Source organism: Pinus tabuliformis, chromosome 8 (assembly GCF_031772625.1).
Source record: "Pinus tabuliformis cultivar Carrire ecotype Pingquan chromosome 8, CPIR1, whole genome shotgun sequence".
In the NCBI taxonomy this organism is placed as follows: Eukaryota; Viridiplantae; Streptophyta; class Pinopsida; order Pinales; family Pinaceae; genus Pinus; species Pinus tabuliformis.
The window spans coordinates 1408944792-1408968531 of record NC_142294.1 but is presented as its reverse complement, the minus strand read 5'-3'; the positions used below and the strand labels follow the sequence as shown (position 1 = coordinate 1408968531).

The 23740-nt window shown below is 41.6% G+C and overlaps 1 protein-coding gene across 1 annotated transcript in view; it reads right to left on the bottom strand.

Annotated features, from left to right (window-relative positions):
* Positions 1 to 23740, bottom strand: part of LOC149240843 (FGGY family of carbohydrate kinase) — a 434066-nt gene that overhangs the window by 175002 nt on the left and 235324 nt on the right. The gene's annotated exons all lie outside the window — the stretch shown is intronic.

Genomic DNA, 23740 nt, shown 5'->3' with positions numbered 1-23740 from the left:
TTTGTGAGATTACCTCACACTATCACTGGAAATCCTAGCTGATCCAGCCCCAGAATGATTGCCCTTGACTTTTCTCGTTGCCTCTGTGCTGCCTCTGCGCAGTATCTGCATCAGCCCAACATCAAGTTCTCTGGGAACAATGTCAATCCTCTGACTGGTCGATTTGCTACCCAGGAGATTCGATTTCTACCTCCTAGTCTCACACCCCAGCTTCCAGCTTCTGAAACTCGAATGCCCTCTGCAAATTTCAGACTCTCTCTTGGCTTTTGTGCTGCCTCTGAATGGCTCTGCGTCAGCCCCTCTGGCTCAATGCTGCCATTGCTTGATTACTCTCTTCATCTCTCTGCTGATGATTCTCCGGCTGAGAAAATCACTCTCTCCGGATACTATCCTTGCCCCTGAACTGCAAGAAATCTTCTCAATTGAATTTCCTCCTAAGAACTTCTCACTTCAGAAATTTGATATCTTGATCTCTCTCGGTGTATTCTCCAAATGACCCTTAAGCCCCTTCTTATATATTTTTGTTGCACAACCAACGACCTAGATTAAACTCCTAATCAAAGGCTCAGATTGTTTTGGCTTGATCTTCGTCTTCTTCTAGAAGTTACACCCACAATTAGATTAATACCCATTAATATTTTAATTTTCCTAAGTCCATTAAAAATATTAATTATTTTAATAAAATTGTCTTTGCGTGGAATTTCCCAAAACACTTTCTAGGTTTCTTGGAATAAATGTGCTCAAGCCACCCTGCAAAATTTGAAGCCTAGAGCATATTCGATGCTACCCCAAATCAACAAGAGGGGAAATCGTATGGCTTGTGGAGGGATACACATGAGGAAAAGGGAAGCCCATGAAGTTATAAGGAGGAAGAGCTCCTCAATTGAGCATTCATTCATACTTGCACATCAAATTCACTTGTATGTTTGCTCGAGCTGCTTAGCCGAGTCAACTGGCTGTTTAGCCACAAATCTCTCAGGCGGGAGATTCAACCTTACCTTCGGGGAACTACGAGTGCCACCCTAGGAAGGCATTTTCAGATTATCTTGAGGAGCACGGGGAAGATTCATAGCCATTTCACTCAACCCATAGACCAACAAAGCGTATTTTTGGAACACGCAAAGAGGGGAACACACAGTTGTGATCAACGGTTCATTGGGGCAGCAATTGCTGGAAAGACTTGGGGAGTTGGAGTACAACAGGAGATCAACCTTTGGGAGGAGTTTTGGAGCAAGTGGGTGTAGCATTTGGTGTTGAAATTTCTAAGTCTGACACATCAGAAATTCCTACTGCATTATCTGGTTTATTTCACCTACTTGTTTATTCCCTATCAAGTTATTTATTCATATAAATACTGAAAATAAGCACAAATGCAGCCTCAACCCATATACAGATCATCAACCGAAATAATAGACAAACACACAAGGGACACTATTATTTTTGGACAATCGTCCCCGGAAAAACCCAATGCAGGAAAACCGATGTAGTAGTTCTAAGGGTTTTATTATTATGTAAATTTCTTGAGTACAACTAGGGTGCCAAACTGGCTCACCCAATAGAGATTATTACACGGTAGTAATACCTCTTCTCGAAAGCAGATATTCAGCTAGTCTGCCCCAAGAAAATCCTTCTGGCACTTCTCCTAGGCTCTGCGTCAGCCCTGCTAGCCTCAGCATAGCTCCGGAACCCTCTGCGTCAGCCTTCTGCCTGTTTGTGTAAGCTCTCTAGCCTTTTGTGGCACCCAAGCAGGCCCCTCAGCCTCGGCGCAGTCTCTAGCTGCGTATGCGTGACTGCTGCTGCCTCTGCATCACTATTTTAAAAGTTGTTCCGAGCCACTAAAAAATTTTATGACCCGACAGAAATACCAATTCGCATGACTCAGCCAAGGTATTGCATGACTCAGCCGAGTCAGTCATGACTCGATCAACCCAGCCGTTTCCGCATCTACTCGGCTGAGTCATTAAATCCGGCTAGTCACCCAAAAAAAACAGCGATTTTTCTAATTTTTTTTAACTTTTTAACATTTAGCTGATTGTTGGGGACTCCAAGGTGTTTTCTAAATTGGTTAAGTGTTATTTGAGTGAGAACTTCAGTGAGAGTTAGTGAGCAGTTCTTCAGTTCGTTTTTGGAGCAGTAGTGAGGAGTCTTGGGCAAGCATTGTAGCTGGAGTGAGGAGCTTCTTGGGCAGCCATTTGGAGCAGCATTGAGGAGTTGATTCTTGGAGCAAGCTTGAGGAGGCAGTTTGTGCCTGGAGGTATTTTTTTTCACTTCTACAAATCCGTTTTTGCTTATTAAATTTTAGGTGCATATCTAGAAAGCCTAGAGTGTGTTTTTTTGTGAAAGAAATGAACATTCAATCAATGTTTTTTTTTTTTAGATTGTTTGCTTTCATTTTCTAGCCAAAAAATGGCACCTAGAGCGAGAGATCCTGCTTGGGCATATGTTGAAATGGTTGATAGTGAAATGCATTGCAAATTTTGCCAAAGGAAAATTAAGGAAGGTACTAGGGGCATTAATAGGCTGAAACAACACTTGGCGGGGATTAGAGGCCAAATTACTCCATATACCTCACCAGAAATTGGGGAGATTAGGAAGCAATTGTTACCCAGCTTTGAGAAGTTTAAAGAAGATAAGGCTAGGCAAAGAGAGTTAGAGGCTGAAATTGGGAGGAAGAGAGAGATACAAAAAATGATGGCTACCAACCCCCATTATGATTTTGAGGGTTCTTCCTCTATCCCTCATACTGATCCATCCAACCCTTTCCAATATGTTCATCCCTCTTTTGATTCTGTTCAAGATAAGGGAAAGGGTAGAATGAAAAGGGTGATATGACTATCAAAATTTATTTCACTCCCTCCTCTCCATCAAATGCACATGGTCCTCAAGCTAGTAAAAGTCAAATGCAGCCCACTTTAGATGACCATTGGAAGAAAGAATTGAGGGACACTGCTTGTGAGTACATAGCTAGATGGTGGTATGATGTTGATATCCCCTTCAATGCTTCCCATTCACCATATCATGAGCCTATGTTTGATGTCATACATGCTGCTAGAAAAGGCTTCAAAGGCCCTACTATGCATGAGCTAAGGGGGTATTGTTTGAAGAAAGAAATTGACTCCATTAATGAGTATTTGAAATATTTCAAGGACTCATGGGCAAGAACAAGATGTACCATCATGTCAGATGGATGGACTGATCAAAGAAATCGTACCATCATAAAATTTCTTGTTTTCTACCCATGGGGAACCATGTCTTTAAAATTAGTTGATGCATCTGATAAAGATGGGAAATTGTTGTTTCAGCTATTGGATCAGGTTGTTGAGGAGGTGGGGGTGGCTAATGTTGTTCAAGTCATCACAGATAATGCCTCTAACTATGTTCTTGCTCGTAAACTGTTAGAGGAAAAACACAATACCATCTTTTGGACCCCATGTGTTGCACATTGCATAGACCTCATGCTTGAGGATATTGGAAAACTAGATTGGGTCAAAAACACTATAGATCATGCCAAAAGAATAACAAAATTTATCTACAGTCATTCATTGATTTTGAGCCTCATGAGGAAACACACTGGGGGCAAGGATATTATTAGGCCTACCATCACTAGATTTGCTACTCATTTCTTGACATTGCAATCTATGCTTTCCCAAAATAGAAACTTGCAAAAGATGTTTTCCAATGATGAATGGAATCAAAGCAATTGGTCTAACAAACCGAAAGGCAAAGAATTGAAAAAGAAAGTTAATGAAGAAACTTTTTGGAGAAAGGCAACTGAGATTGTAAAGCTTGCTGAGCCACTGGTTAAGGTGTTGCAGTTGGTGGATGGGGAAAGGTTGCCTATGGGCTTCATTTATGAGGCTATGGATCAAGCAAAGGAGCAAATAAAGAGGGCATACAAGGATAGAGTGGCTAAGTATGGGCCCATTTGGGCAATCATTGATGAAAGATGGAACAATCAACTCCATCGCCCTATACATGCAGCTAAGTATTTTTTCAACCCATGGTATCATTATAAAGCTAAGGAGTCAGGAGCTTTGAGGGGGGAGGTCAGAGATGGACTGATTGACTGCATTGATCGCATGATCCCATTGGAGTCTGATTAGCTAGAGATACACCGACAGGTCACAACCTTCAGCAATGCCTCGGGTACCTTTGGGAAGAACCTAGCAAAGATTGCAAGAGAAGCAAATGAGCCAGGTAAACAAAAATTTCAATTTTCAAATTCTTAATAATTTAGTTTTTTTTTTTTTAATTTAAATCGTTTATAATTTGAAAGTTGGATATAATTTGTAATTTTGTTGAGCTAACTCATTACACTCCTATGTTTTTTGCAGCGCAATGGTGGGAGGCTTTTGGTGGCCATTGTCCTGAATTGCAGAAGTTTGCAATTCGTATTTTGAGTCAAACTTGCAGTGCTACTGGGTGTGAGCGCAATTGGTCTGTCTTTGAGAGGATTCACACAAAGAAGAGAAACTATTTGGATCAAAAACGGTTAAATGATCTAGTCTATGTCCAATACAACCTCCGGCTCAGACAAAACCAATTGCTGAACAAAAGACCTGATTCAGATCCCATTGTGTTGGAAGACATTGATCCAACATCAGATTGGGTAGTGGAGAGTCATCCAGCAGAGTTTGATCCTGATGAAGATCTTGATTTAGATTTAGATATCGAGGCATCAGTTGAAAATGATGTTCAGATGAATGCAGATCCCGATACACCTGTACTACCAGCCTCAGTCTCACAGCCAGCAAGGACTCCAGTTGTACGCGCTTCCTCTGCTCAACAACAACAGAAGCACAGTCGTATATCTTCTCTATCTCAGCTTGCATCTGCTGCACAGCCTGCGAGTGGTACCACTTCTACAGTTGCAGTTGGAGATGATGATGACAAGGAGGAGCCATGGGGCCCCCTGTCTGACTCTGATGATGATCCAGAGATTGATGGACATGATCTTGGCTCCTCTGGCAGTTGCTACTAGCCAGTAGTACTGGAGTCTGGTCACAGTTTACTTTTGTTGTAGAGGCCATTTCTAGCCTCCTTGGTTATGTGTATTTTGTTTTGAATCTTTGATCATGTATGACTATGTATTGCCATTGGACAGTGCACTGGGTGCCATTTTGATCAAATGGATATATTCATGAGCCTACTTTGATCATATTTTATTTTCCATCTATATTATAATGTTGTTTGTTTGGAAACATGAATGAAAATCTTTAAAATTATGTTTAAAATCTTTTAAATTATGTTTTTTTATAAAAAAAAAAAATATTTAATGTATTTTTTACAATGACCGAGTCATTGAAATCGAGCCGACCGAGTCCATACCGAGTCGGAGTCGGAGTCGGAGTCGATCCTCGGCCGAGTCAGAGTCCGATTCAGAGTTTTAAAACATTTCTCTGTGTAGCTCTAGCTGTCTCTACGTCAGCCTCTCTAGGCTTTGTGTTGACCCTCTAGCACTATCCCTGCCTCTTTGCTATGTACCGACCACCCTTCGCTACAACAAATCACTTGTTCGAATTTTCTCAACAAACCCCGCTCCCGAAAATCGAACTGACTGATCAATCGTGTTGCATCTCCAACTGACCCTCAAGCCTCCTCTTATACTTTTCCTGTTGAGTCTTCAACAGTGGAGATTAAGTCCCTAATCAACGGCTAAGATTAAATTTGGCTTGATCCATGTCATTTAGAACACTCTCACCTAGTTTTATATTAATACCCATTAATATTTTAATTTTCCTAAGCTTAGACTTAAGAACTACATTAAAAATATTAATTATTTTAATATCTCTCTAATCGGGTGGAATTTCCCCAAACCATTTCCAATTCCTGGAGATCTCATGTGCTTTAGCCTCTCCACCAATTTTCATGGCTAGAGCACATCCGATGCTACACAAAATCAACATTTGGGTATTTCAAAACTCAGCCATGGAGGACTGCGCAAAGGGCCAGACTGGGCTCACGTGGGTATTGAGGGAGAGAGTCACAACACCAAGACTAGATTGGAGAAGGGTGGAAATTTAGGAGGGATAGCATCTCAATGGTTTGGGGCAGTTTTGGAGAGCTTTCCCAACACATTTCAGACAGGCCGAGTTTGCCAGCTTGAGGAGGAGGACGGGCTCCTTGGGGGTCCATTTTCAGGGGTTTGAACTAGGACAAACCCTTCCTGGATTTTGGTGGGTTTTGGTTGTGGATCCGGGCGCCGAAGTTTCACAATTTTTTGACCAAGGGAAGCAGTGGTTCCAGCACATCCTTTCCAGCAGGCAATGTAGTTTTATGAGTAGCGTAGATCACTTCTTGAGCAGCAGTTGGGAAGCCCTCATATCATCATTTGCTCACTTGGGTTTTGTCACGCTTGTCCTTGGAGACAAGCCCAACTGCACCATTCCATTCATTGTTGTATTTGCCCCATGATGATTTAATAAAATGGCTCACAATTTCTCTATTTCCAGCATTTTCATGGGTGTTTAGTGATGGTATCTCATTTCTTGTTGTTGGTTTGTCTACTTGCTTTGTTTATCACTGAATTTCCTAGTTAGGAACATTACAAATGTATCAAAGCCCAGGTCTTGGCTTAGCCGTGGGGAGTTTCTCCTATGAGAGAAGGGGACCAACAGAATATTACATACAAGGAAGTTGTGCTTTAGTTGTCAAGAGCCCTGGGCACCAGGCCATCGGTGCATAGTTGGCAAAACACATCACATTTGAGTTCTTCTCAAATAGTGACCAGGAGGAGGAGGTGGAGCAGGAGTGTGGTATGGGAGACGGTGAGAGTCCAACAGAGAGGGGACCACGACCAACTCCTCCACGGGGGGGCATCCTTTGCCCCATCCGGGGGAATCCTTGCTTCTTTATGCGAGGTCCCCAAATTTCTGACATTGAGGATCAGAGGCATGATACAGGGGCAGCGGGTGTCCGTCTTAGTTTATAGTGGGGCCACCCATAACTTCATAGATGCCTAGTTGGTTCAGAAGAGGGGCCTCACCACGACCAAGTTTGAGGGATTTTCAGTCTTGGTGCCAGGTGACCGTACCATGCAGTGCACTCAGTATGTGCCCGCTTTGACGGCGGCCATGGGAACTACTTTATGACAAACCATTTCTTTGTCGTCGATGTGCCAAACACCAATGTGGTGATGGGTGTCTAGTGGTTGTACTCCCTTGGGCGAGTTACCATTGATTGGAAGAAACGGGAGATGGAGTTCACCGGCCTGGATGGCAAATCGGTGGTCCTTAGAGGCATGCATTCGTACCCACCACAGACAGTCTCAACGCATAGGATGGAGGCTTAAAATATGGTAAATTTTAAGCACAAAAAAGAAACTAATGACAATTCCAATCCTTACAAGTTATGAAAACCACAACATATGCAATAATTCATAACATCATCTCATATCTATAAAAGTACAACATAACATATTCGATTTTTGTAAGCAAAACATTTATACACTAAATAAGAAAAGGACTCATGATTCCATAATTAAAATAAAAAATGTCAGCAAGTTCAAAATTCAAATACATATGTCATAAATGATAAACGATTGTCTCATAACAATCTTGAGTCTCATCAGTCATGCACGACTATGCCTACAATAAGCCTTCATGGAGCTAGTTCTAACATTGGAAGGTTGAAGAAACTGGGAGGCAAGTGTGTTTGGAGTCTCCATTTGAGATGGCAAAATAGGGAGATCCGCAGTCTCTTCATCAAAGCCAACTCAAATCAGGGGTCTCCTCCTCCACAACCCAATTAGAGTCTAAATCAATAGTATCCAATAAAATTGGATCTGTATCATTTGGTTGCACTTGTTTTGTGAGCATTCGAAGGTTGTAGTAGATGAAAACTAACTTCTCCAACCTCTCATGCTCCAACCTGTTTCTCTTTTTGTTGTGGATGTGCTCAAACACTAACCAATTGCACTCACAAGAAGAAGCCCTGCAGGGTTGACTCGGAACTCTGATGATGAATTCTTGTAATTTTGGTGCCTCAGTGCCACAATCTATCCACCAATGAGTTGTAAAGAAATAACAACAAAGATTATCAGTTTGCAATGCCGAACATATAAAAGAGAACTAGCAAAATTACAAGCTAAGTTCTAACAATTTTCACTTACAAGGAAATTTCTTGTCCTTGAGACGTTGGCTTGCACTGAATCCAAACATGCCAGATGCTTCCTTGTACATATCTCGTTGTATGTTGATTTTGTCCTAAATATCTTGATCTGGGAACATCTTCTCAATGCATATCATGACACCTCTCATCACCTCGGGATCTCTTTCAATGCTAGACCCCTCATTATAGAATAAGCTTGGATTGAGATATGCTCCTGTTGCATGCAATGGTGAATGTAGTTGCTTGACCCACCTAGAATCAATAATTTTCCATATAGGGAGATATTTAGATTCATTTCCCTTATAGAAAGTCTTGATGGCCTCTTTGGCTCTGTCCATGCCCTCATAAATATATCCCATTGCAGGTTTCTCTCCATCCAACAATATCAAGACTTTCACAAGGGGCTCAGTGACGTTGACAATCTCAGTGACTTTGTCCCACAAACTATCACCAAAGACAGATGCTTTCACAAACAATGCTTATGGTTTTGTGCTATCTTTCCAAAATACCCATTGCTGGCTACAAAACATTCTTCTAAAAGCTTGGTACTCATACAAAAGGCTTTGGAGGGAAAGAAAGTTTGTAGCAAATTGTGTGAGAGTTGGGCGACTAAGATCACCTTGTGTGAAATCTCTCATAAGGTTCAACACCCAAGCATGATTATAAATATGCTTGGTAATTTGCTTGCATTCTTGCACAACATCTTGCACCCATTCCAACTTCCCAATGTCCTCGAGTATCAAGTCTATGCAATGGGAAGCGCATGGAGTCCAAAAAATGGTGGGATATTTGGCACAAAGCAACCTTCCAGCTGCCACATAATTTGTGGCATTATCCGTGATTACTTGGACAACATTTGCAACCCCAACTTCCTCCACCACATCAGCCAACAATGTCAAAATCAAATGTGGTAAATTTTAAGCACAAAAAAGAAACTAATGACAATTCCAATCCTTATAAGTTATAAAAACCACAACATATGCAATAATTCATAACATCATCTCATATCTATAAAAGTACAACATAACATATTCGATTTTTGTAAGCAAAACATTTATACACTAAATAAGAAAAGGACTCATGATTCCATAATTAAAATAAAAAATGTCAGCAAGTTCAAAATTCAAATACATAAGTCATAAATGATAAACGATTGTCTCATAACAATCTTGAGTCTCATCAGTCATGCACGACTATGCCTACAATAAGCCTTCATGGAGCTAGTTCTAACATTGGAAGGTTGAAGAAACTGGGAGGCAAGTGTGTTTGGAGTCCCCATTTCAGATGGCAAAATAGGGAGATCCGCAGTCTCTTCATCAAAGCCAACTCAAATCAGGGGTCTCCTCCTCCACAACCCAATTAGAGTCTAAATCAATAGTATCCAATAAAATTGGATCTGTATCATTTGGTTGCACTTGTTTTGTGAGCATTCGAAGGTTGTAGTAGATGAAAACCAACTTCTCCAACCTCTCATGCTCCAACCTGTTTCTCTTTTTGTTGTGGATGTGCTCAAACACTAACCAATTGCACTCACAAGAAGAAGCCCTGCAGGGTTGACTCGGAACTCTGATGATGAATTCTTGTAATTTTGGTGCCTCAGTGCCACAATCTATCCACCAATGAGTTGTAAAGAAATAACAACAAAGATTATCAGTTTGCAATGCCGAACATATAAAAGAGAACTAGCAAAATTACAAGCTAAGTTCTAACAATTTTCACTTACAAGGAAATTTCTTGTCCTTGAGACGTTGGCTTGCGCTGAATCCAAACATGCCAGATGCTTCCTTGTACATATCTCGTTGTATGTTGATTTTGTCCTGAATATCTTGATCTGGGAACATCTTCTCAATACATATCATGACACCTCTCATCACCTCGGGATCTCTTTCAATGCTAGACCCCTCATTATAGAATAAGCTTGGATTGAGATATGCTCCTGTTGCATGCAATGGTGAATGTAGTTGCTTGACCCGCCTAGAATCAATAATTTTCCATATAGGGAGATATTTAGATTCATTTCCCTTATATAAAGTCTTGATGGCCTCTTTGGCTCTGTCCATGCCCTCATAAATATATCCCATTGCAGGTTTCTCTCCATCCAACAATATCAAGACTTTCACAAGGGGCTCAGTGACGCTGACAATCTCAGTGACTTTGTCCCACAAACTATCACCAAAGACAGATGCTTTCACAAACAATGCTTATGGTTTTGTGCTATCTTTCCAAAATACCCATTGCTGGCTACAAAAAATTCTTCTCAAAGCTTGGTACTCATACAAAAGGCTTTGGAGGGAAAGAAAGTTTGTAGCAAATTGTGTGAGAGTTGGGCGACTAAGATCACCTTGTGTGAATTCTCTCATAAGGTTCAACACCCAAGCATGATTATAAATATGCTTGGTAATTTGCTTGCATTCTTGCACAACATCTTGCACCCATTCCAACTTCCCAATGTCCTCGAGTATCAAGTCTATGCAATGGGAAGCACATGGAGTCCAAAAAATGGTGGGATATTTGGCACAAAGCAACCTTCCAGCTGCCACATAGTTTGTTGCATTATCCGTGATTACTTGGACAACATTTGCAACCCCAACTTCCTCCACCACATCAGCCAACAATGTCAAAATCAAATGTGCATCTTTTACATTTGCAGATGCATCAATGGATTTTAGGAACATGGCTCCTTTAGGAAAAGCTACAACAAAACTTATTATTGTTCTACCCCTCTGATCTGTCCACCAATCAGACATAATTAAACAAACTGTAAATTTCCATGAGCTTTTAATGCTCTCCAATGTTGTTTGACACACAAGCTCCTCATCTAGCTCTTTCCCCCTAAGTGCATTATAAGATGGGGCTTTGTATCTAGGACCAACACTTGCAATGGAATTCACCATGGGGTGATAAAAATAAGACTTTGTAGAGTTGAATGAAAAAAATTTATGGTACCAAAACCTCCTCATTGCCATATTTTCCTCCTCCCTCTTCTTTTCATTAAAACTATCCAAGGTTGGTTGAGATCCCGGAGTTTTACGAGGACTAAAGAAAGAAGAGGTTATACTCCTCTTTGCCACAACACTTGAAGAGGGGTTACAAATACCTAGACTTTGAATCTATGTTTCACTCTGAGATGAAGATCTACCTATCCCAACAATCTCATCCTTCCTTTTTGCCCTCTTAGAACTTTCATCTTTAATTGCTTCCAAAGCAGTTGCCATTTCAGTAGTGACTTCATCAGCGCAATTCTGACAACATCCCACACCATCCCAGGAATTCTAGCTAGGTGGTATTTTAGCCTGTTTATGCATGCATGCCTTGTGGCATTGCAATAATTGCACTTGACATTACTAGCAATGATTCGTTCACCATGTGCCCATGCCAGATCATGAAACTTTCTAGAACCTTTTGGTGGCATGGTCACAGAATCTGGAAGAAAAAAATAAATTTTAAGGTTTTCATAATTGGACCTTGAATCCATTTCATATGATAAAGAGCTCCTCGAATTATGGAGGAATTGCACGTGTAGAGATTCGCAGAAAGATCAATTTGATTAAGGTCAAAATCTATATTGGATTTCCCAACTTGTTGTTAATAGAAGGTAGGGGTCAAGGAATTGAAAAATTAAGAAACGATGTACTAAATATGCTCGATTCTGTGGACCGAAAACTTCACATTGCTATAGAAAAAGTTGCGAAACCCTATAGAAAACCTAATATTCTTGCAGAGTATATTGCCCTACAGCTAGAGAAGAGAGTTCCATTCAGAAAAACAATGAAAAAAGCTATTGAACTGGCTGAATGAGAAGAGGTAGAAGGTATTCAGATCCAAATTGCAGGACGTCTCGATGGAAAGGAAATTGCTTGGGTCGAATGGGACAGGGGAGGTAGGGTTCCCATGGATTTATATGATATTACTTTGGTTTTTTTAATTTTTTTGGTTCTGAAATTTTTTTTAGTTTGTAAATTTTTTTGGGCCTGTGGCTGAGTTTCTCAGCCACATAGGGTTTTTGTGTGGCTAAGTTTCTCAACGACACAGTGGCCCCTATGTGGTTGAGAAACTCAACCACAGGCCCAAAAAAAATTGCAAACTTGAAAAAAAAATTTAAAAAAAATAAATAAATAAACTATATTCAATACAAAAAAATTTAAAAAAATTACATGGAAAACATTCAAACAAGGTTCATGAAGCCTACCAGAAGCTGGGTCTGATCTAATGAAGCCTCCTTTAGCCTCCTTTAGCCTCCTCCAAGAACTCCTTCACTGTGCAATGGAGTCACTCTCATAGAAATTAGCCAAACACTCAAATGACAAGTCAATGACAAATGGAAGGGAGAGAGGTGCTTATAAAGCATTTTCTTCCCTCCAATTTCCCTTTCCCTCTGTTGGAATTCTAAGTCTAACTGTTAGAAATCCTTCATGTACTCTCTAATTTATTTCTGCCTACTTTTTTTGTTTAATTAACAAGTTATTTACCATGTAAATACTGAAAATAGATACAAGTACATGCTCAACACATTACAGATCATCAACTGAAGGAAAAACAAGCACACAAGTGATACCATTGTTTTTGGACTAATCTCCCCGGAAAAACCCAATGCGGGAAAATCGGTGTAGCTATCTGAGGGTTTTATTACTAAGTAGTTTCAGAATACAATCTGAGTGCCAAACCGGCTCACCCAACAGAGAATGATCTTAGTAATAGTACCTCTCAGTCGGAGACAGATATTCCGGCTAAAACCCCATATGAAAAATCGCACAGCTCTCAGCTCCAATTTGCCCCACGAAATCTCCAGCGTCTGCCTCTAGGGACTGTGTCAACCTCTCTGGCCCTGCGTCAGCCCAACTCGCCTTGTGTCAGCCTCTGGAGGCACTGCGTCAGCCTCTAGAGCCTCTACGTCACCCACGCTGGCTTTCTCTGGCACTGCGCAGCTCCTCGCTGCCTCTGTGTGGACCCTGACTGGCTCTGTCTGCCCTTTAGCTGGCTTTGCGTCCCTCTCTCCCGGCTTTTGCGCTGATGCTCCTGGTGCCTTCTCTGCCTCTCTTCTTCTGTATTCATTGCCCCTCGGCTGCAATTCTGATCACTCCTTCAATTTCCTCAACAAGCCCTGCCCCAGAAAATCGAATTCTTGATCAACTCGGTGTCTTCTCCAAGTGACCCTCAAGCCTCCTTTTATACATTTTCTCTTTGACAATTCAACAGCCGAGATTAAGTCCCTAATCAACGGCTAACATTAACTCTGGCTTGATCCATGACTTTTGGACCCTTCTAACACATTTTTATATTAATTCACATTAATATTTTATTTTCCCTAAGTTTAGACCTGGGGACTCCATTAAAAATATTAATTATTTTAATATCTCCCAAACTGTTTAGAATCTACCCAAACCATTTCTGGGTATTGGAGATCTCATGTGCTTTAGCCTCTCCACCAATTTTCGTGGCTAGAGCACATCCAATGCTACCTCAAATCAACACTCCCTCTTAGCAAGGACTGTGCTCTAGTAATACTCCTCACTGAGCATCACCCTGATTATCTAGCATCGGTCCTTGTGTTGATGCTAGGCTTGATGCCCAGCATCCTCTGCATTGTTGCGTCATGTACTGCTGCCCATGGCCCTGCCACTGCCACTGCTGCATTCGTACAACAACCCCTCAATTCATGTTGCACCATGTTGCCCATAGCACTGCCACTGCTAATTGCTGCACTGCAACTCAGTTACTGAGAAGTAAGTAACTGATCCCCCAACTCTGACATCTCTGTTAGGCTAGAGACACCCATGATGCTGAAACTCCCTCTGTCGCTGACAAGTGCCCCTTCTCTGACCTCTGCATTGCTGCAACAACTCCATGCATCTCGCACTACTGCCTCACGTTGTCCTTGGAATCCTGCACTATAGCTCACTTTGTCGCTCCATCCGCATCCATCTCTACTGACATCCGCCAATACTGCTACTCCTCTTCGGGGCTCCCGTAACGAGGTATAATCCAAGAGGTTGTTTACCGCAAGGATCATGCCCCTCATCGCCTCTAGTCTGTCTGACTACAGCTCGATGTCTGCCCACTTCCTCTCAAGTGGCGTGTGAGCACTCATGGCACAGTCATCATCTGTCTTCGCTTCCTTCTCTGCCCTTGCTAGCGCAGCCTTAGTCTCGGAAGCCTCTCCCTTACTCTTCTTCCTCGGACACTCACTTGCATAGTGACCCAGTTCACCACAGTGGAAGCATTAGACCTTGGAGAGGTCCTTCTTCTTCCGTTTCTCCTGCTTTCCCTCAGATGCTAGGGCAGCATCCTCCTCTTCCTCCTTCTAGATTTTGACCCCCTTGCCATTGCTTCCTGCCTTGGTCAGCGTTCTGATCTCTTCTTGATGAAGAGTCGCCCATAGTTCCTCCCAATCTAGAAGGGTCAACCTACCCAGTATGCTCTAGACAAACACCTCCCAGTCTTCTGAGACTGCATTTAAGGTTGTCCTCACCATCAATTCTTGATCCAGCGTGGCCCCTATGGAAGTCAGTTGATCCCGGATCTCCTTCAATCGACTGAGGAAGGTGTCCATCTGTTCTCCCTTCTGCATCTGGTATGACCGCAGCTGATTTTCTAGTAGCATCTTCCTCTACATGGAAGTATGCTGATACAATTTCATCAGGGCCTCCCACATCGCATTTGTTGTTTCCTTTTCGGCAATATGTGGTACTACATGGTCCTTGACCCCATCAAGGATGATGCTCTTGGCCCTCACCATTGCCTCCTCGTACTTGTTGTTCTCAACCAGGTCAACTGGGATCGCTATCGTCTTCAAGGCGAAGTGCTTGAAACGATTCCTGTCTAGAACGGACAAGATTTTGGCCTTCCAGACTACGAAGTTTGAGGCTCCATCCAGTCTATCTCGGTCTCTTACCCCATTCACTGCCATTTTGTTGCTCCTCTACTTCCCTTCTGGAAGTTCTCGGTGTCACTCCCTCTGAGCCTCAATTTCCCTCCTGGAAACCCCTCTGCCAATGTCGAGATGCCCCCACTCTGATCGTTAATGCAGTTGCACCACTGATCCGGATTTCTTGGCTAGAAATCCTCAACAGCAACTCTCTCCTCCTTGGTCTTGCCCTATTAGGTATTGTTCTCACCACAATACCCCACCAGCTTCACTCCGCAACTTACCCACGGCCTCCTATGCCTTAACAAACTGAAGGTTAGAGCTTCTAGGCTTTGCGCAATCCTGGCACTAGCAAAACTTGCACCTCCTGGCCACGGTCGTCAATCCTTCCTGACTGAGAAAGATGACCAGGCACTGTGTAGCTCAGATCTTCTCCCTTCTGCCACTGCGCTGATCCTCCTCACAACTCAAACTTGATGGCGCAGGCACTGCGTCACCCCTTCCTTGCTGCTTCTCCGCTAGGAACAACTTCCGTCACTTGGGACAGTTGTTTCTGTTGCTGCTGCTCTGCTCGGCTGATGCCCTCAATTCTCCTGTGATTAGCAACCACCCTCTGATACCATGTTGGAATTTCTAAGTCTAACTGTTAGAAATCCTTCATGTACTTTCTGATTATTTCTGTCTACTTGTTCAGTTTAATTAACAAGTTATTTACCATGTAAATACTAAAAATAAATACAAGTACATGCTCAACACATTACAGATCATCAACTAAAGGAAAAACAAGCACACAAGTGACACTGTTGTTTTTGGACTAATGTCCCGGGAAAAACCCAATGCAGGAAAACCGGTGCAGTAATCTGAGGGTTTTATTATTAAGCAATTTCAGCATACAATCTGGTGCCAAACCAGCGCACCAAACAGAGAATGATCTCGGCAGTAGTACCTCTCAGTCGGAGACAGATATTCCAGCTAAAAACCCGGATGAACAATCCCACAGCTCTCAACTCCAATTTGCCCAACGAAATCTCCAGCAGCTGCCTCTAGGGACTACATCAGCCTCTCTAGCCCAACGACACCCCAACTCGCTTTGTGTCAGCCTCTGGAGGCACTGCCTTAGCCTCTAGAGCCTTTGCGTCACTCACGCTGGCTCTCTCTGGCACTGGTAGCTCCTGGCTGCCTCTGCGTGGGCCCTGACTGGCTCTGTGTGGCCTCTAGCTAGCTTTGCGTCCCTCACCCCCGGATTCTGCGCTGATGCTCCCAGTACCATCTCTGCTTCTCTTCTTCTGTATTCACTGCCCCTCAGCTGCGACTCTGATCACCCTTCGATTTCCTCAGCAAGCCCTGCCCCAGAAAATCGAATTCTTGATCAACTCGGTGTCTTCTCCAAGTGACCCTCAAGCCTCCTTTTATACTTTTCTCCTTGACAATTCAACGACCGAGATTAAGTCGCTAATCAACGGCTAATATTAACTCTGGCTTGATCCATGAGTTTTGCACCCTTCTAACACATTTCTATATTAATTCACATTAATATTTTATTTCCGACTCCATTAAAAATATTAATTATTTTAATATCTCCCAAACTGTTTAGAATCTGCCCAAACCATTTCTGGGTATTGGAGATCTCATGTGCTTTAGCCTCTCCACCAATTTTTATGGCTAGAGCACATCTGATGCTATCCCAAATCAACACCCTCCACCTCATTTCCAAAAAAGAAAAGAAAACAAAAATCAAAAAATAAAATAAAAAATTGCCTTTTGAGGGTTGACGGGTCTTATGAGGGCCTAATGCAGGTCTTATAGCAAACCCGCGGGTCTTATACGAGTAGTCGAGTTTAATAAGATACTCGTCGAGTCCAGGTCTTAAGCGCAAGTTCCATGCGAGTGACACGGCTTGCTATAGAACCCACCAGAGACCCCCTAGTACTCGCGGGCCTTATACAGGTGGTGCTTCACTGGCTTCAATACAAACTTCACTGGCTACAATATACTCTGCGTTTGCAGTGCTGAGTGTGACAGATTTTTCCTTCCTAATTATCCAAGAAATCGTAGCAAAGCTCAAACTGAAACATTCTCCTGAAGTACTCTTCGTTTCATCTGCACAACCTGCCCAGTTAGAATCTATATATCCTTGCAGTTGTACTTCTCTACTTGAGTCATCACTCAAACCATAACTTTTGTGCCATGACCAACTATACCATGTTCATACTTCAATGCATATTGAGCTATGTGCCTTGGCTCAACCATAAATTGATCTGCTTCCTTCACTTGATCCATCATCTTGGCTACTTTCAGGTTACCCTAATTGGGTATTCTTTCTGAAGCAGATCCTTCCGTGGCAATCCCAGTTGCTCCCTCTACCATTGATGTTATTAAAGTGCATTAGTTATCTTAGTCAAAAGTCCTTCACTTTGAATTCATAGGTCAACTCCCTCTGAAACTAAAACAAGGGTTTCTAAGGAAGTCTCGATTGCACCCTCTAACACAAGTCTTTCGGCCAATGCTACTCCCTGGCACATGAGCTCTCATGCTTTCGTCAAATCATATAGGATCAACCTTAATCCATCAATCAAGTGTATCAACTCTAAGGAGTCTATACAAAAGCCTTCTTTCTTACAAGTATAAGACTTCTTTATGTACCTCACAAGCTTGAGGTAGCGCTTATGTACACTTCTTTTTTCATCAAGGAAGAAGATCTCTACATTCATCTGATGTGATTGTCAACAGAAATCATAAAGATAATAAACTTTTAACAGAAGTGCACCTAACAAGATGTCCCTTCATAGTCTTCTCCCTCTTTCTGAGGTAATCCTTTGCTTTTTTTTTTGGTACTTTTCTCAAGTTTCCATCTACTGCATACTTCACTATGGAAGTCATCACTGACTCCTTTTTTACATAGATCAAGACAATCTTGTTGATTTGTCTACTGCCTCTAAGCTAAGATCCCAACTAGGACAATATTTCTCAACACAAGTCCTCTTGTCACAGGCTTTGCTTTGTGCTTCCATTCTTTTCATCTACTACTAGAGCCTTGGTAGCCTTCATTATGTACCTACAATCCTCATTAGGAGACCATGGAAGAACAATTACAATCAAGCAAAGAATTAAAAGACAAGAGACTAAATAAAAATAACAACAATAGTAATAATCAAACAAGAGAGATATAAAACACTTACCTTTTGACAACTTTATGAAAATGTCAGCTCCCTCTTCTTGCATCCATCTAGTAAATCAACCTCATCCTCATCATAAGCGTGATGCCATCCCTTCCTTGCAAGAGCTAGGGTTTCTTCTTTCATTGGAAACATCAATCCTGGGGTTTTGTCCATAAAATCTAGGGAATTCTTATCTAAGCTTTGTTGCTTGCTAGGGTTTACAAACCCTATATTTTCAATTTCATAATCAAAAGTCAGAACCCTAGAATCGACATGCCCTTTACTCATGTGATCAAACCCATCATTGTCATCAGTCAGGCAAGGATGTTTCATTCACTTGAATGTCTTTGGTCCAAGTAACTTTGCTTTCTCATTGCAGCAACAACAAAATCTTGGTCTTCATTTCAATGTGCAAGGAATGGATCCAAGCACCCATACCATCAGTGAATGGAAGGTCTTCCATACCAGCACATATGTCATCAATTCTTTAAAAATCTCAAAACAGATTTCTTCTATAAAAATGTTGTTTATGTCATAGGCATGTTGCAAACGATTTGACCTTATCAAGAGAGAGCCTTTGATTTCTAAACTGAAGAGGGGCTAGGCCTTTGTTCCACTGTAATCGAACTTTTTTTATCACAGTGTGCTCATGCTATTGAAGGTGATCCTTTTTATATTTCAAGGCTAGTTATCATAAATACCATTCTTCAATCAGCATTATAATGCAATATTCCAAAGAGAAACACTTCAATCTTTTAGAACCTGAATAAAAGTCACATATTTCTGTTATGTGGCTATGTCTTGCTTTGAGCCACAACTCGAATTGTAGAGTTGTCATTACTTCTTGTCATATCAAGATAACATAATACCAATGTTTCCTTGGACATGATTGAAGACTATTCATCAATAACCATATATGTCCTTTAAAGGTTTCTTTGATACCATATTGTAATGATGAATATTTCAATCATCAAGGTCTAAAGGTCCAACCTTTTATCAAGGCTTAGATACAAGCATTGATACAAACTAGATATGCTTGGCCTTTTCTTTTATGATGACAAGCTAAGTCACTTGACAGGTGGATTCCGGATTCGACGGATACGGGGATTCGAGTGTCGGACACAAACACGTTGACCCGCCAAAACAGGAGACATTCGGATACGTTATATATTATTTTATTAATATATATATATATATATATATATATATATATATATATATAGATATTTCTTACACAAATTCTCATTCATGATACATGTACATGTAAGTTTTACTGTTTACAAAGTAAAATTATGCATAGTACATAGTACATACAAATACAATTGTGACATAAATGATAAATCATGATTTGCAATACATATTCAATTCATCAATGATCCAATAGGAAAAAGACAAGATAGTAAGATAAATATATTGGCAACTGTAGTTTTCTCATTAAGTCATCACAATCAAAATGTGTTACATAGATAGTGCAATGCCAATGGCAAATAGAAATGTCAAATAGCAAATACAAAACAACTACAAGTATACAAGCCTCAAGGCAGTAGGTAGTTCATCACTCATGAGTCATCGATCCTCATAGTCGTCATCAAAATCAGCATCACTATCCTGATTATCATGGTCACCAATACCACTGCTTTGCTCTGCTGCATCCTCCTCCTCTATATCCAAAGTCATCTCTGCATCTGTTGGTGTGGAGGATGACCCCTCTATATTATCACCATCATCAAATCTGACAGGCTCTAGCACTAGATCATTGAGATCCAAGTTGGCCAATGCCAACTCAACACTGTTGTCCAGACCCATATCATCAGGGAAGACATCCCACATCTTTGTCTTTCCCTTCAACCACTCTTCCATCTGCCTGTAAATAAGACGAAGGTTGGTGTGCACATACACCATTGTCTCTACCCTGGACTGCTCAATCCTGCTCTTCTTGACACTATACAAATTCCCATATGTGTTCTAATTCCTCTTGCAACAAGAGGATGAAGTCACCTGAGAGAGGAGCCTCATGGCTAACTATTGTAGAGGAGGGCTTGTTGCCCCATGATTTGCCCACCAAGAATAGGGCTTCTTAGTCCCCTTGACTCTAATCAGATCATATCCTGCAAATCGACCAATGTCAATGGAAAACTCTACAAAGGCATCCTCCACCTCATCAAGGGATGCTCGATCCTGAAAAACCCGCCTAAATGCATCTTTCCTCCCTTGTGAGATTTCGCCATCCATGTGAGGAGGGAATCTACAGGAAGGTCCGCCATTCAGCGACTCATGGTTGTAGTATTTTTTTTTCAATGAGTGAGCCAAACAATATAAAGGTGTGCAATTCTTGTCCCATCTATTGACAAGAATATCCTGTGTAGTGGTGAAGAAGGCCTTCGATGATGTCTCATACTCGAGGCACTCACTCTGCAAAATAATGCTCCTCATAGACTCAATCATGGAATCCCATCCCTCATAAATCTCTCCTAGGATGGGTTGGTCTGTATCTGCAAATCCAAGCAAGGAAATGATAGGGTCCATGATCTGAATAACTAGATCTACCCTCGCCCACCGAGCATCATCTAACACTGTGTCATTTACTCTTTTAGAGGCTACCAGATCTGTCTTTCTCCAAAAAGACCAAAACTCTGAAATAACCATGGCCCCATAAGCGGTCTTGACCTCCCTCAACCTCTTCAACATGATGAATGAAGAATCAAATCGTGTATCCGCAATCTTCAACAATGATAGATTGGTGTACTCCTTGTAGATAGTGAGGGCACTCATATGGTTTTGTACAAAGTTACGGATATGTTGTGTATCCTCAATAATGTTACCAATCCAAAGCACATCAGAAGCAATAGATTTAAGTGCTAAACTCAATGAATGTACAATGTAAGGTGTCCAAAACACTTGTGGATAGTTAGCTTCCACAATCATGCCAGCAGCCTTGCAAACAAGTGCATTATCTGTAATGATTTGCACACAAGAATCAACACCTACATCTTCAATAACTTTAATAAACAACTCACCCGTATATTGTGCATCCTTGTATTGTCCAAGTGCATCCACTGGTTTCAAGAAAACTGGACCATTCAAGGAAGACACCATGAAGTTGATGAGTGGGTGTCATGTTGGATCTGTCCATCCATCAGAAACAATGCTAACTCCAAATATTGGCCATGATGCTTTAATTGGCTCAAGCTTTTTTTCCATCTCTTTTTTTGCCTTCGTCAACAATCTGGTTCTAAGCTTCTCTGACCCAGGAGGCACATACCCTGATGGAGCCCCTTGAGTTAAAGCTCGGCACATCTCAATAAATAGAGGTGAGTGTTGACCTCTACTGGTCAACTACCCATGCAGTGCACCCCGCTTTTCTTGACAGAAAGAAAAGCACCTGATCAGCATGTCCGTGCCATCCTGCCATCATCAGCAGCGTGATCATTTTTGTTGTAAACCCAGTATGCATGTATGAATTGTAAATAATCTGAGCAGATCAGAGTCATGTATGTAAAATTGCCTAGGTGGACCTAACTTTCTAATGATGACCTGCGTCCCGGGAGGTTTTTAGTCTCACCGATCCATGGATCGGCAGAGTTTTCCTTCAAACCCGACCCCAAAGCCGGGATGCATTTTGTTATTAGGACTTTAGGATAATCCTAGCATGTTAATCTGCTAGATTATAGCTGTGTCGCAGAACTGGGTGTTTTATGAGGGTCTGTATTAAGTGGGCTTGTCCCCTTGAGATGTAATTTTGTAAAAGTCATGATGTAATGTGTCCTGAGGGTCGAGAAATGTTTTAAATCCCCTCATGAGTCCTAAGTCCTAGGTCCTAGGTGATGTTTCCGGGGGCTTAGTTCAGTGATCCATTTTAAAATGAATTAAAAAATTAAAAAAAAATAATAATAATAATAATAATAAAAAAAATAAAAAATAAAAAAATTCGTTTTTCTTATAAAAATTCGAAAAAATATAAAAACTTTTGTGGAAAATTATTTTTGCCAGGTTCATTTGCTTTCACGATATATCTTTCATGCTGAAGATTTAAATTTTTTCCGAGATGCGAAATAGATATCTGGTCAATTTACGATTCTCATGGTGGTTTTAAGCATTCATCTTTTTTTTCGAAATTTTCAGTGGCTGAATATCGTTATTGAGCTTTTGTCATTATAAGAGCGTCGTCATTCCAACTAATATCTTGCATCACTCGAGCTTTGATGATAAATGCTTGCTCTGCATGGTCTATATTCCTCAGCATCTGATAATTAATCAATTAAAAATTAACTCCACAAGGCACTGGTCTTTTCATTTCTAAATCCATTTTAGTGCTTCTCTTTAATCGCGTCTCGTGTCTCCCACCCAACTGGTCGACAGTTGGTCTCCTCATCTCACAGGGACTACCCCCCTTAGCCGCGGGAGACAGGCTTAAACGGAGGGATCGGGGATCAGAGTGACAGCCCCCGGTCTGAGCGTTGTCGTGCCAATCCGCGCGACAACATTTTTTGGCGCCGTTGCCGGGGATAGAGTTTTTCTGTCCTTGGTTTTTCAACATCTTTTCATCATTCATCGTTCATCTGTCTATCATTCGTTTGAGCCGGCAACGCCAACATTTTTGGCGCCGTTGCCGGGGACACTTTGTTCTCGGTGTTTCAAACGACAATCATTCATCTTCTCATCTTCTCATCTCTCATTTGAGCTGGCAGATTCAATATTTTGGCATCTTTTCATCACATATCAGCAGCATCTCTTCGGTGTGTTTCTTGTTTGGGTGGCGACTCCATTTTTTATTTTTTCCCAGACAAGAAGCCTCCCGCATATCTGTTTGTTGGTTACTTCTTGGATCTTAGAATCAGTTTTATTGTTCAAGTGGCGACTCCACTTCTTTCATCTTTTGATTTTCTTGAGCAAAGAGCTAGTTCTATCATCCATCTAATCCCTTATTGTTCATCATGAATTATTCATTTAAACCATAGTTTTCAAAACCGTTCCGGTCTGACCGGTTACCGGCCTAACCGGCCGGTTAGGAGGCCCACCGGTCAGAACCGGTGAAAAAACCCGGTCAGCACCCTAATTTGCCCAGATTTTTTACCTAACCGGTAAAAACCGGCCGGTTTAGGTCCTAACCGGCCGGTTTTTTGCTAACCGGCCGGTTCCGTCCTAAACCGGCCGGTTTAGGGACAGGCCGCCGGTAAAGGTAAAAAGCGGACGGTTTATGGCAGCTGAGGGCGGTTTAGGGTTTTTGGGGGTGAGGGAAAGGGATTTTACCTCCAAAAAGACCCTCACAATTGCTATAAGACACCCCTCTCACCCTCATTTGTCTCACACAACTGATTTGGAGTGTTTGTGAGTGTTTGTGAGTTTGTTTGTGAGCTTGGAGAGTGTGGAGTTTTTGCTGAAGTAGTCATCTTGGAGTTGGAGTTGGAGCTATTTTGGAGATAGTGTGTAGCTGTCAGTGGAGTTGCCATCATCAAGAGGAGGCTAAGGGAGCTACTTTGCATTTCCAGGTAAGGATTTGCACTTGATAATTCCTCATTTGGGTCTGCTGTCCATGAATTAATTTTTTTGTGCTATAAACTTCTCATTTCAATGATCTATCATCTATGATAAGCCTATGAACTCTCTA